Here is an 11,993-nt window from a genome sequence, read left to right as displayed (position 1 = left end):
AGGGGGGAGGGGGGAGAGCCCTCTTTGGTTGTTGTAGCTTCACGGCCCCTTAAAAGTTAAAAAACCTGTTAGGATCAATTCTCAACCTCTTTTGTCCCCTGTTCAACAAGGCTGACAAAAGCTTTAAATATTGAGAAAGATTTATCTGGATTTTCCCTTATCTGCCCAGTCTTTGATGCTCAAAATGCTCAGGAAAACCCCCATTCATCAACATGCTCCAATTCCTTTTAAACAATTAAAAAAAATGAAAATGGCTTGCACCCAATATGGACCAACAGCCCCTTTTACTTTAGCAGTGCTTTATTCTCTGACAACTGATGCTTTACCTCCTTTTGATTGAAAACAAATAGCTAAAGCTTGCTTAGTGGGGCAGTTTCCTTTTGTAGAAGACCGAATTTGGAAAACAGTGTCAAAAAACAGCAAAATTAAATACGACACAGAGAGGGTTAAATGCTAATTATGAGATGCTTGCTAGATATCGAAGCTACCCCTAAAAGACCCCTACTGCATTGAACACTTAAACTTTACAAACCATTGGTGAGTGCTTGTTCTTTTTGTTTTGCTTCTGTGTATTTCTCTTCCTGTTAATGTCTGATAATTGTTAACTGGTAATTTGTGATCTGGATCATTTTGGATTCCCAGAGATCTAGGAGGATCTGCTAATGGACTCTGTGCCACAGGGGCTGGGAGACCTCCCAAACCCCCTTGGTCAGGACACCATCCTTTTGGTTTAAAAAAAAAATCTAGAGGAAACTGCTCATGAGACCTCTGGTTCTACTTTTGGTTTGGTTTTCAGAAGCCTTGTTCCTATATCTTATTTGGACTCCTTTGTTTCCTTGTTTGTCTGCTCGCTTATTTTGAATTTTCTGACAGGATGGAAAGAAGCTCATCTACCCGCCTCACCTTGATTTTAAGTCATTTCCAGGAGGTCCGTTGGACTGCAGCTGACATTGGATTCCCCATAAAGAGATTTCAAAACAACCCAGCCTAGGAGTTGATCAAACTGCTCTGTGACAGTCAGCTGCTAGTAAAACTATTTAGTTTTAGTAACATTTCTTGTGCATTACAAATTCTTAAACTGTGATTGTAGGGTTAACTTGCTCTTTTCTAAAAATTCAAGGTTAATACTGTTCTCTTGGCAGCCAGTCAAATTTTAAGATGTAACAATCTGAAAACAGAAAAAGGACACTTTAAGCTGAAGTTTATTATAGAAGGTTAATAGTAAATGAGACAGAAAAATATTAGGAAAGCTATAAGTAAGAGTTATACTTTTGACATGAAAGGTTTCGTATGTTCATCTTGTTAAAAACAGGTAAAGAAAGATATACAAGACCAGAAGGCCTAAGTATATAGAGAAGGTGTGTGGAAATCATTTATGTTTGCTTGTTGGTTTCAAGTTTGTTATAAAAGGTTTACATTTACAGTCAAGAAGAGCTTTCATTCCTTTAACCCTAATTCTACAAGAGATCTCTGTTAATTTTGACCTGCAAAAATTTTGACTAGTCATAACTAAAAGATTTTATAGTTCAATTGGCCAAAACCATCTGAGTGCACTCATTTAAATTCTTATATTTAAAATTTTGGATACACTCCTGTTGGTAAATAAAGAAGCAACTGCTCAGAAAATTTATTCTGATCTTTGTTCACTAATGGGAGCTGCCCAAATAATTTTCATAGCCTTATAAAAGACATGCCTTGTTAAATATGTTTAAAAATGTTTACATTGGTTTTCATAAAAAAGCTGAATTCTAAATATGTTATTGTAACATGTTTATGATGGTTATCTTAAAAATATAATATTTTCTGTAAAAAAAGAAGATTCTGCTGTTACAAAGCTACATTACAGGACATAAGATTTCATATAATTATAATAATTATTATTGCTACTTTTCTGGTATACAAAATGTATTCATATTGTTTGACCATGCAGGTTTTCCAGCATATTGTTTATGATGATAACCTTGTGGTCCAGGTATTCTCCCCTCTCCTGCTCCACCTACTTATGGTTAAAGATACATTTATAGAACTACCACTATCCCTGAACAGCTTGAATCTGGGTTTCCACTGAGGAGACTAGATTGGGACCCCAACACTGAAGCAGCAGAGAAAACTCCAGGATGTGTCTCGGTGCACAAGTGGAAATTTCATTCCAAAAAGCAAAAAGTTTCCCTTCTTTATCCAGAACAAGGATTTAATGGGACTGGTGAACCTCCACAGTCCTTAATACTACCATTTTATGGAAAATATGCTATGTTACTATACCTCAGGAAAGGTTATTTAATGACACATCTCAAAAGTTTTGGACTGGTCACTTCGAAATTCCACAGAGTTAAGCTTATCTGCAGGACTTTGGTAAACAGATTCAGGTTTTTCTCAAACCAACATTTGAAAACTTGCTGCTGCATTGGGAGAAATACGTTTATGATCAGATGTCAAAGTTACTAGCCTTAGTTTCAATATTGTTGGCATAGGGGCCTGTAATATAACGTCTTGTGTTAATGCTCCTTATATGTTATTAGTAAAAAATATAGAGATTGTTTATGAAGCTGATAATGAATATAACAGCTATTTTAATTGTAAATTGCCCAATTGTATATTCTCAGAGATCACTTCCTTTCATTCTGTGTGAGTTTTGATACAACCTCCTTTTGTAATGATGCCTGTAAAAATTAATGAGTCCTGGTATGAGGATCAAAGGTTACAAATGTTGGTAGAGGTAGAGAAAGCTACATGTCAAGCCTGCACAACCCATGGTATAACCCCTGCAGAGGCTGGTAGTCAAAGACGGGTAAGAGAATTGTGGAGAAATATCCAACCTAAGACAGCACGAGTATTAAACTTCTCATGACTTGATGACGGGTAAGGGATTTTTCTGGACATTTCTCACCTAAGACAGGCAAGGCTTTCTGCTGAGCTGGGAAAGCCCTGCTCTAAATATAATAAAAAAGGGGGAAATGTGGGAGCCAGTTATGGCTCACTGGCATTTGACATTTGAAAGATAACTTCTTTCTTTATAATCAAGGCGTTGACACAATGTGTGGTCAGGATGTTCCTAATTAGCATTTGTTAACATTTGTTCCTTTTTAAGGACTGCACGTGTTAAACTTGTTTTTGACCCTGCATGGGAGAAACTCGAAGAGATAGCCAAAGATCTGATGTTATCTGTAGGAGTCAGGTGCTTCCTGTTGATGTGCCTTTAAAAGGAGCTGTTTCTGTGAACTAAATCAGACTTCTCTTGGTCTCCACTCAGGCTTGAGTGTTCTTTCCTTTCTCAATCCTCACTCCCCAACTCAGGCATATTCGTGTTGTGACGGCTGGACCGCCACAAACCACTAAGGGTTAAAGAGAACTCTGAAGAATGCAGGAATAGCAGCTATAGAGACCTGGAACAAAATTTTCAGGAGGTCTTCTCACAAGGCTGGAATTCAGATCTCATTGAATATGTTTTAGCTGTGACCCTGGGATGGTATAGAAATTTGCTGAGATGTTACATACTGGGACTGGCAACAAGACTGTGGTTTCTATGGTATGTTTGAGACTCTTTGGGAAGTTTCCTCACTGGGTGCTGCTGAAACTCATTGGGGATCTGTCCTTTTTGGTGCTTATGAAACTTCTGGGACCTCTTCCCCGCTGCACAGTGTTGGTGAAAATCCCGCCTGGTGAGTACCGCTGGTTTCCCAGCTGTCTCTGGAAGGGATGCTTCACTGGTTGTCTCAACTGCTGCTAGCAGCCAGCCATGTGCCATCAGAACAAGAATAAGAAAGCACACAGAACAAGGAAGTTAAACTTCCCCCACAACACCTCTCAGAGAACTCTACTGACAGAGTTCAGTGTGCCATGTGGCACAAGAGAGTATTTACATGACCCAGCTCTCCTATCAGAAGCAGGTCCAAGAAAGACTGGGCACCCAGCAGCTTTGACAAATAAGGGATTATTCAATTTATAAATTTCTTTCTTTTTTCTTTTTTGATTTTTTTGAGACAGAGTCTCACTGTATAGTTGAGACTGACCTGCAACTCACTATGTAGCCCAGGCTGGTCTCAAGCTCACAGCGATCCTCCAAGTGCTGGGATTACAGGCATGTGCCACCATGCCCAGCTCAATTTATAAATTTCTCATGTTGGTCTTGGCAAATTGCATCTTTCATGAAATTTTCCTGTTTCTAAATCATCTAATTTATCGGCATTAAATTGTTTTGAAATATTTTGTTTTAATTTTAATGTACATAATACATTCATGATGTAGCCAAATTGTGCTTTCTTTTTTATCTTTCTATTTTTCAGAGGATCAGTATTTGGTTTCTTAGATTTTTATTCTCTAGCTTCTGTTTTCTGTCTCATTGATTGCTGTTTATACCTTTATATTTGTTATTATTCTGTTTTGAGGTTAACTATGTTGTTCTTGTTTCTTAAGGTGTAAGCTTAGATCATTGATTTTGGATCTTTTAAAATTTTATTACAAGCATTTAATAATAAAAATTTCTCTTGAGTATTTATTTCCACCTCATTTTTAATGTTAATGTTTTTATTGAGATAAAAATATTTTGTAATTTTTGATCTTTGGAAATTAAACATCATAATTTTAGTTAATACAAATAGTTAAAGGTTTTTCAGACATCTTTCTGTTTTTGATATTTAACTTATTATGGTCAGAGAACATGGCTTGATTCATTAATACTACTTTAAAAGTAGTTAGATTTATTTTATGAACCAATTTATTTTGTCAGTGTTCCTTGAAAATAATTTGACTTTTTAGTGATTGGCTGTAATGTTTTACAAACATGAAAATATTTACAAATATTAGGCCACATTGTGTGACAGTGTGGTACAAACTTTTTTTTCTTTGCTGTGGTCCTGAGGATCAACCCATACTAGGCAACCATTCTATTACTGTACTGTATTCCTAGTCCCATAAGACTACTTTTTGCTTGTTCATTTCAGTCTGTTTGATCTATCAATTACCGATAGATGAGTATCACAGTCTCCCAATACAAAGCGGAGTGCTGGCGCACATGTCTGTGATCCTGGCTACTCACGATACTTAAAGAGGAAGATTGTGAGTTTCAGAGCAGCCTATAATTCAACATGGTACGACACCCTAACCCGCAAAGAACACAGAAATTCTCCAGATATAATAATGTGTTTCCCTTTCTCCTTTCAGTGTGACAGGTAGATTTGTTGGGAGGCATTCTAGCCCTATGTTGTCCCATTCTTAGGGCATGGTGTTCCCTGGGAATTGAATAAGTTTTCTCCACTATGATCGGATCTTGGACATCTTCCAGCCCTGTGAAAATTTTGCTAGTTTTTCAGCTAATAGGTTACTGTTAACTTTTCTTTCTTTGGTTGTTTTTTGCCTGGCCTATGGTTCCACACTATAAACACATAGTTTACTGTAGAGCAAAAGATTCAAATAAGATCCCCTTAGAGATTTCTGGATCTCTTTTTCTTCAGGGCTGCCTTCTCTTGGGTGGTCTGCTTTGAAAATTTCAGATACCTTAGCCTCCTTGAATTCTGATTTTTATTTCCCCAGCTCTCCCTTATTTATATTGTTTATCCTCCTTACATGGAGTCTGATAATTGTCTGCAGACAGAAACTGGGAATATAGGACTCGCCTCATTTATTGCATTTCTTTCAGAGGTCATAGACCTAAGTTACCTACTGCCTTCTCCCTGAAACTGTTGTTTACTGTGGAAGAACCAGTCAGTTGAAGTTGTTACTCACAAAAAGCATGGAAAATCTTCAATTTTTATAAATGTTTTTGAAAGAAAAACTTTACAGTTGGTCTAACATCGCCCCCAGCAATGTAAGAGTGTAAGAACCTCTCTGGTGTGAAAACTGTAATAGTACATAAGATCGTAATGAGATAATTGACAATGTGAAATAGGAAGGAAAGGGCTAACAGTGCAGGGAAAGTGGGAAGGGTAGGGGAAAGGGAATAAGGAAAAAGAAAAAAATAGAAAATGAAAAAATGGAATTAAAGTGTTTGTAAATGGAGAGGGGAGGAGGGGGTGAAGGGAGGGCAGGGACAAGGGGAAAAATGAGAACCAAGACCTGTCATGTAAAGGTACAAGATGCCAATAATGAATATAACTGTACTGTATACCAAAATGTACCAGTAAACTCAATGAGAAAAAAAAGAGTGTAAGAACCTTTAGAATTTACAATGATGTAGGCAAATGAAGTTTGGGAAACAAATACTGGCTTTTAAAACCACTTCTTTTGCATGTTTCAGTGGCAAAAATCTTTCAACACATTTATTTTGTTTATTGTTCTTCATTAGGGAGAAAAAAGGAGAGCTTGATCTTTTCTGTTTAAGGAGACTTGCTAGCTAGGCTAATTTATATGTTGTCGACCAAAAGTTCTGGCCAGGGAATCATGTGGGGACTGGGAAAAATAGTGTTTCAGTTGAATACATAGATACTTAAAGAATAGAGGGTAGTTGCTAAGGAGGAAGGGAAAATGGAAATTGGAGTAAACAACTACTCCTGCCTCTCTACAAGAATAACTATTTTTATTGATGTCATTAAAATTTCATTTGGTAAAACGACCTGGTGGACCTAAAGCATCATTGTTTTTATGGAGAAAACTGTAACAAAACAGAAAAATGCAAACTTAGAGATGGGAATGTAGTTCAGCCAGTAGATTGCTTAGTATGCAGGAGGTCCTGGGTTCCGTCTACAGTACTTCTAAAAACAGAACAACTAAAACATCTCCAAACCTACACATAATTAAAATTGCTAAAAAGTGTAAGAGAGCCATGGATTTTCCAAACAACATTACAGCTACTTCACTTTGTAGAGAGAGAAACCCAGAGAGGTGAAGTGACTGCAGTTGAACTTGGGTGCACTGGGAGGATTTCTGGGAGCAGGAAGAGAGTCATCTCAGGTTGTATCTATTCACCCATGATCCCTAATATTTCAAGATTAATCAAAGTCAAAAAGTTATCCAGAGCTGGGTGTGGTGGCGCACGCCTGTAATCCCAGCACTCAGGAGGCTGAGGCAGGAGGATCGCTGTGAGTTCGAGACCAGTCTGGGCTACATAGTTGCGGGTCAGTCTCAACTACATAGTGAGACCCTGTCTCAACCCCCACCCCCAAAAAGTTATCGAGCCCTCCAGGGCTGCATTATTTCCATGAAACTGAACTGTACAAATAGCTGCCATTTGGGAATCATTACATTCAAGCTTGCAAATTCTTGCTGTGTGACTCACAGTGTTGTTAGAAGTGAATAAATTGTTCCTATTCTTGGCATCTTGAAATAATAACAGGACATTTATTGAGAATTAGCTGTAAGCTCTGTGGAAACAGATCAAGTTTGACTTCATGCAATACCCTATCTCTAGTGCCTTTTAGAGCCCTTGATGCTTAATATATAATGCAACAAATAAATAGCTGTTGGTTGACTAGATGTGGTGTTTATGAGGTGGCAGACATTGTGGTAAGCTCTTCTCATGAGTTATCTCTCTCCATCCTCCTAGCGACCCCTTGAAGTAGATGGTGTTTGAAACCAAAATTTGAAAACATGCCCAAGGATACAGAGTGAGTGTTGCAACCTGGAGTAGTCTGCCTGACTCCTTCCTGAATTACTAAGGAAGTTGAAAGTTTTATCATATGAATAAAAGATTCTTAGATTAAATATGAGGAATTTTAAAAGCCTGCTAGTTGGTATGTAATTCAGCACTGAAGATAAGTGAATTAGCCTGACAAAAGTTGGAAGAAAAATAATAAAAGCTTGACCTGTTAGCCCCAAATAGCCAAACTACTTGGGTGTTTTTTTGGGAATGAGATGAAGCTGAACAGTGAAGAGTTAATTATTCAGTAGTTTTCACTTCATCTTGTTTGAGATGTTGAGAGACTTTCTTCTGAGCTGTATATTCAGTTTGAAATGCTGTTCTATTGTCTTTCCACACCAGGATTGTAGATGAGAGACATCGAATCTTACAGGATCCCAAGATTTATTTCCATGGCTGTAAATCTTTCAAAGGAAGTAGTAAATTTGTGCAGTGACAGAGGAGAGCAGTGACTTGCAGGAACCGCCTTTCTGTGCCTTCTGTGCTTCCAGCCTTGCTCGTCCACCTCCATTGGGAGAGAATTTTGGCATTGTTTTGCATGTGACTTTTTATGTTTTCTTATTTTCTCTGAGATACTTCTAATACCTGAAGCCTGTCTGAGGCGGTGATGATGGGGAGATCCTGTGTGTGACCTCTATACAGGATCTGAGCCATTGTGTCTAGAACAAAGGTCCTAAGGTCAGGTCTTTGAGTGGGAGACATGGGCTGGAGATTATATCATGTGGCCATATTCCTTGGAAGACAAGCTTGCATTGTCTCACACTCCCTAGTGTGCGCCGTGTTCCTGCAGACTGACTGTTCTCAACTATTCATGCCTGCTGGAGTCATTTGAGGAAACTGGAAATACTGATGTGTGGGTTCTAGCCCAAATAATCTGATTTTATGGGCTTGGTCCAAGCCCTGTTAGTTATTTTAGGAGCCTCTTGTGTGATTCTGATGTGTAGTCAGGATGGAGGACCATTCTTATAGCCTAGAAATTCTTGTCCAAGGAACCACTCCTTTTCTTTTCCCCCTTCACATGTCCTGCCTCTAGCACGAGGGCTACTATTTCCAGTGGATGTTATGTCTGTGGGCTGTTGCCAACTATGCATTAGACTGGGGTTGGAGGGCATGAAAGAGAAAGGGGTGTGAAAAACAGAGTCAAATGTATATAATAATGAACTTTTTAAAAAATTAAAAATGAATCAAGGAGACAAATACAAAAAAAGACATGTGAACTAAAAAAGTTTTACATTTTTTTCTATAAAAAACAAGAAACCCAAATGCAGAAATCTGCCAACAAATGGAAAAATGGGGCTAAATGAACACTTTTCCAAGAAAAAGCTTTAATAAAGTTGACTGACATGGAAAAAAAATGAAGATGACCAATTATTATGAGAGCAATTGAGCTATTTACCATAAAACATCGGCACATACAGTTTACAGTTGGATAATTTTAAATTATTCAGGATCAGATTGTTCTTAGGCTTTTTAGAAGTGTACTGGAACAGAGAAGTGAAGCTTCTGAGTTATTTTTATGAAGCAAGCATAACATTGGTATAAATAAATAGGTGAAGGTAGTACTTAAAACCAATTAGTTGTGCAGTGTAATTGTTCCTTAGAATATTGATATGTAAGTCCCAAATAAAGTATAAGCAAATAGAATCTGGCAATGAATAAAAGCAGCATGGCCAAATGAGGTTCATTTTAACAAATCAAAGATGGATCAATAATGGAAATCTGTGAATGTAATTCTCTATATTAATGAGCAAAGAAGGGGAAAAAGTGTTGATTCCAACAGATACGGCAAGGGCATTGGATAAAAGTCAATATATGTACTTGATAAACAGTGCAATAGTAAGAGATCGTATTAGGGAAACTTCCATGAATTATTTCCATTATGCTTAATGGTGAAGGACTAAACCATTTTGGAGAGCGAGGCAAAGATGCAGTACTCATGACAATAACCACTGTTATCTAATGGCTGTAGCCAGAAGTTTACAGAACCAGGTAAACAGTTCCTTTGTTTCAAGCAGATCATCTAATCCTCCCCAAATCCCACTAGAGATACACTCTCATTTCCACTCTACAAATGAGAAACTAAAAGCCCAGAGCAGTTCCTTGTCCATAGTCACACATCCCAGGAGTGACAGAGCTGGGATTTGAGTCTTTTCCTATACTGCCTTTCCAGGAAGAAAATTAATGGTAATAAAAGACTTGATGACTTGAAGTAATGGAAGACAGTTTTGTAAAGGTAGCATTTTCTCTAAACTTTTTTATGAATTAAGTTATATTTCAGCTTGAAAAATGAATCTAACAATTCTCTGTGGATTCAAGAATAGTCAGAAGAGTTCTATTAGGAGTATAATGAGAAAGGTCTTAAAGTTGTGGTATTTCAGTGACCATAATGGCTAAGGTGTAAGCAACAAATGGAGAGCATAAGAACAGGCATCAGCACTCTAAGGCTAGCATGTAAGATATGGGCATGTGCAAGATTGGCATATCTCTGGCCACTTTCAGGCTACCACAGCAGAGCTGAGTAGTTGCAGTGGAGACTACGTCACTGGCAAAGCCAAAAGCATTTATACTCATGTTCTTTGCAAGAAATGTTTCTCAACCGCTAGCCAGAACAGAGTCCACATTCAAGTGGCTATATATAGGAGAACCTAAAATCAATGAAACCATTGATGGCAGTTATCGTTTTCTGCAACATAACAAATTGCAAATAGTAATAGTAATAGAAAATATAGTCTGTGGAAATTCATGAAGAACAAGTTTTGTTTCCAGTGATGCAACAAACTAGGAAATATAAAAGTTTTAAAGTGTGATTACAAATAAAAATTTATGTGGCAAAGAAATTGAAAACACTATTAAAAGACACATGATAGCAGGGGATTTAGCTCAGTGGTTCTGCCACCTGCTTCACAAGCACAAGGGCCCAAGTTCGATCCCCGGTATGGGGGAAGAAAAAAGACATGAAAAACTTGGAAACATATTTTAGGGTGTGTTTGGGAGAGTTTAATGTTTAGTTACAGTTTATAGGACCCAGTATAGCTTTTTAATTAGGAAGAGACTTTAATGGACAGAATTAGGTGGCTATTAATTTACTGGAAGGGCTGAAGGAGGAGATTCTGGAGCTAGCTGGTCCAGGTCACCACTGCTCTGGTTTATCTAGGAGGCTGCTGAGAAAACTTCTGTCTCCTCTGGCCACTGAGTCACATGGCCACAACTAAGCCGAGGATCAGCAAGATGTGGCCGGAATTGACTGATTCCACAGTGACAAAAGTAAATGCTGTATGTGCTTCACAGGACTGTACCATTTCTCTTTTCCTGCTCTTGCCAGGATTTCAACATCACATTTGAAATCTTAGCTGCAAGGGAATCCGGGAATTTTTCTTTTTAGCTCTGCGAATAGGGGATTAGATAGGTGCTAAAAGAGCTGCAGTCTATTGTCTATAATTATGCATATAATTATACATAAAAAAGAGCCATAAAATTAACCAGGAAAATAAAAGCATCTAATTTTTAAAAATGGCTTAGGAAAAGACAGTTAACTCAAAATCAAAAGGTCAATAAAAAGGAAAAGCTGAAACCATCAATGATAAACCTATTGTTGCCGAGGATGTGGAAAATGAGGCTCTTTTGTGCCACTTTAGACAACCTTTGTGAGGGCAGAGTATACCCTCTGATTGAGCAATCCTACAGCGGGGTCCAACTGTTCAGGGAGCAGACAACTTCATGAGGTTAACAAGAGGGCATATCCAAGCATCTCCATCAGAGTTTTGCTTATAATTGCAAAGCGTTGCACACTAATTTTTCATCGAAAGGGGACTAAGTGATAATGATACATTTATATCATGAAGCTTCACACTGCTGTTGAAATGGAGGCATTGATCAGAGAGGGCATCATGTGGCAATTAAGAATAAGTTGTTTTCTGGGGATTTGGCTTAGTGGTTCTGCTACCTGCCTTGTGAGTACAAGGACCTGAGTTCAATCCCCAGTACCAAATACACACACACACACACACAAACACAAGTTGTGTGATCTTCGAACTTAATTTTTTTTTTTTTAATTTTAAATTGAATTTATTGGTACATTCTAGGTAGACAGTCTACCTCGAACTTAATTTTTTAATCTATCCCTTTTGCTATTTGTAAAACAGAGATAATAGCAGTAAAATAGGCACAATAGCAGATAATTTACTTGGCTATGGTTTTATGAGGGTTAAATGAATTAATACCTAGGTCTCCTTTTCAATTCTTACACACATAAATGATAGCAGCAACAACAGAATTTTCTAGAGTATTTCTAGAATGTTTTCAGTATTAACAGATTCTTTTTGAATGGGATTCAGTTGATATTACTTTATTTCCTCTGTATTGTATTTTTGTATGTATAAATATGTGTGTTTTAATGTGCCATGTAGTATTTTTAAAAACTGTA

Source organism: Fukomys damarensis, unplaced genomic scaffold, assembly GCF_012274545.1.
Source record: "Fukomys damarensis isolate Sample0158 unplaced genomic scaffold, DMR_v1.0_HiC HiC_scaffold_21, whole genome shotgun sequence".
Classification (NCBI taxonomy): domain Eukaryota; kingdom Metazoa; phylum Chordata; class Mammalia; order Rodentia; family Bathyergidae; genus Fukomys; species Fukomys damarensis.
This window is presented reverse-complemented; position numbering follows the sequence as displayed.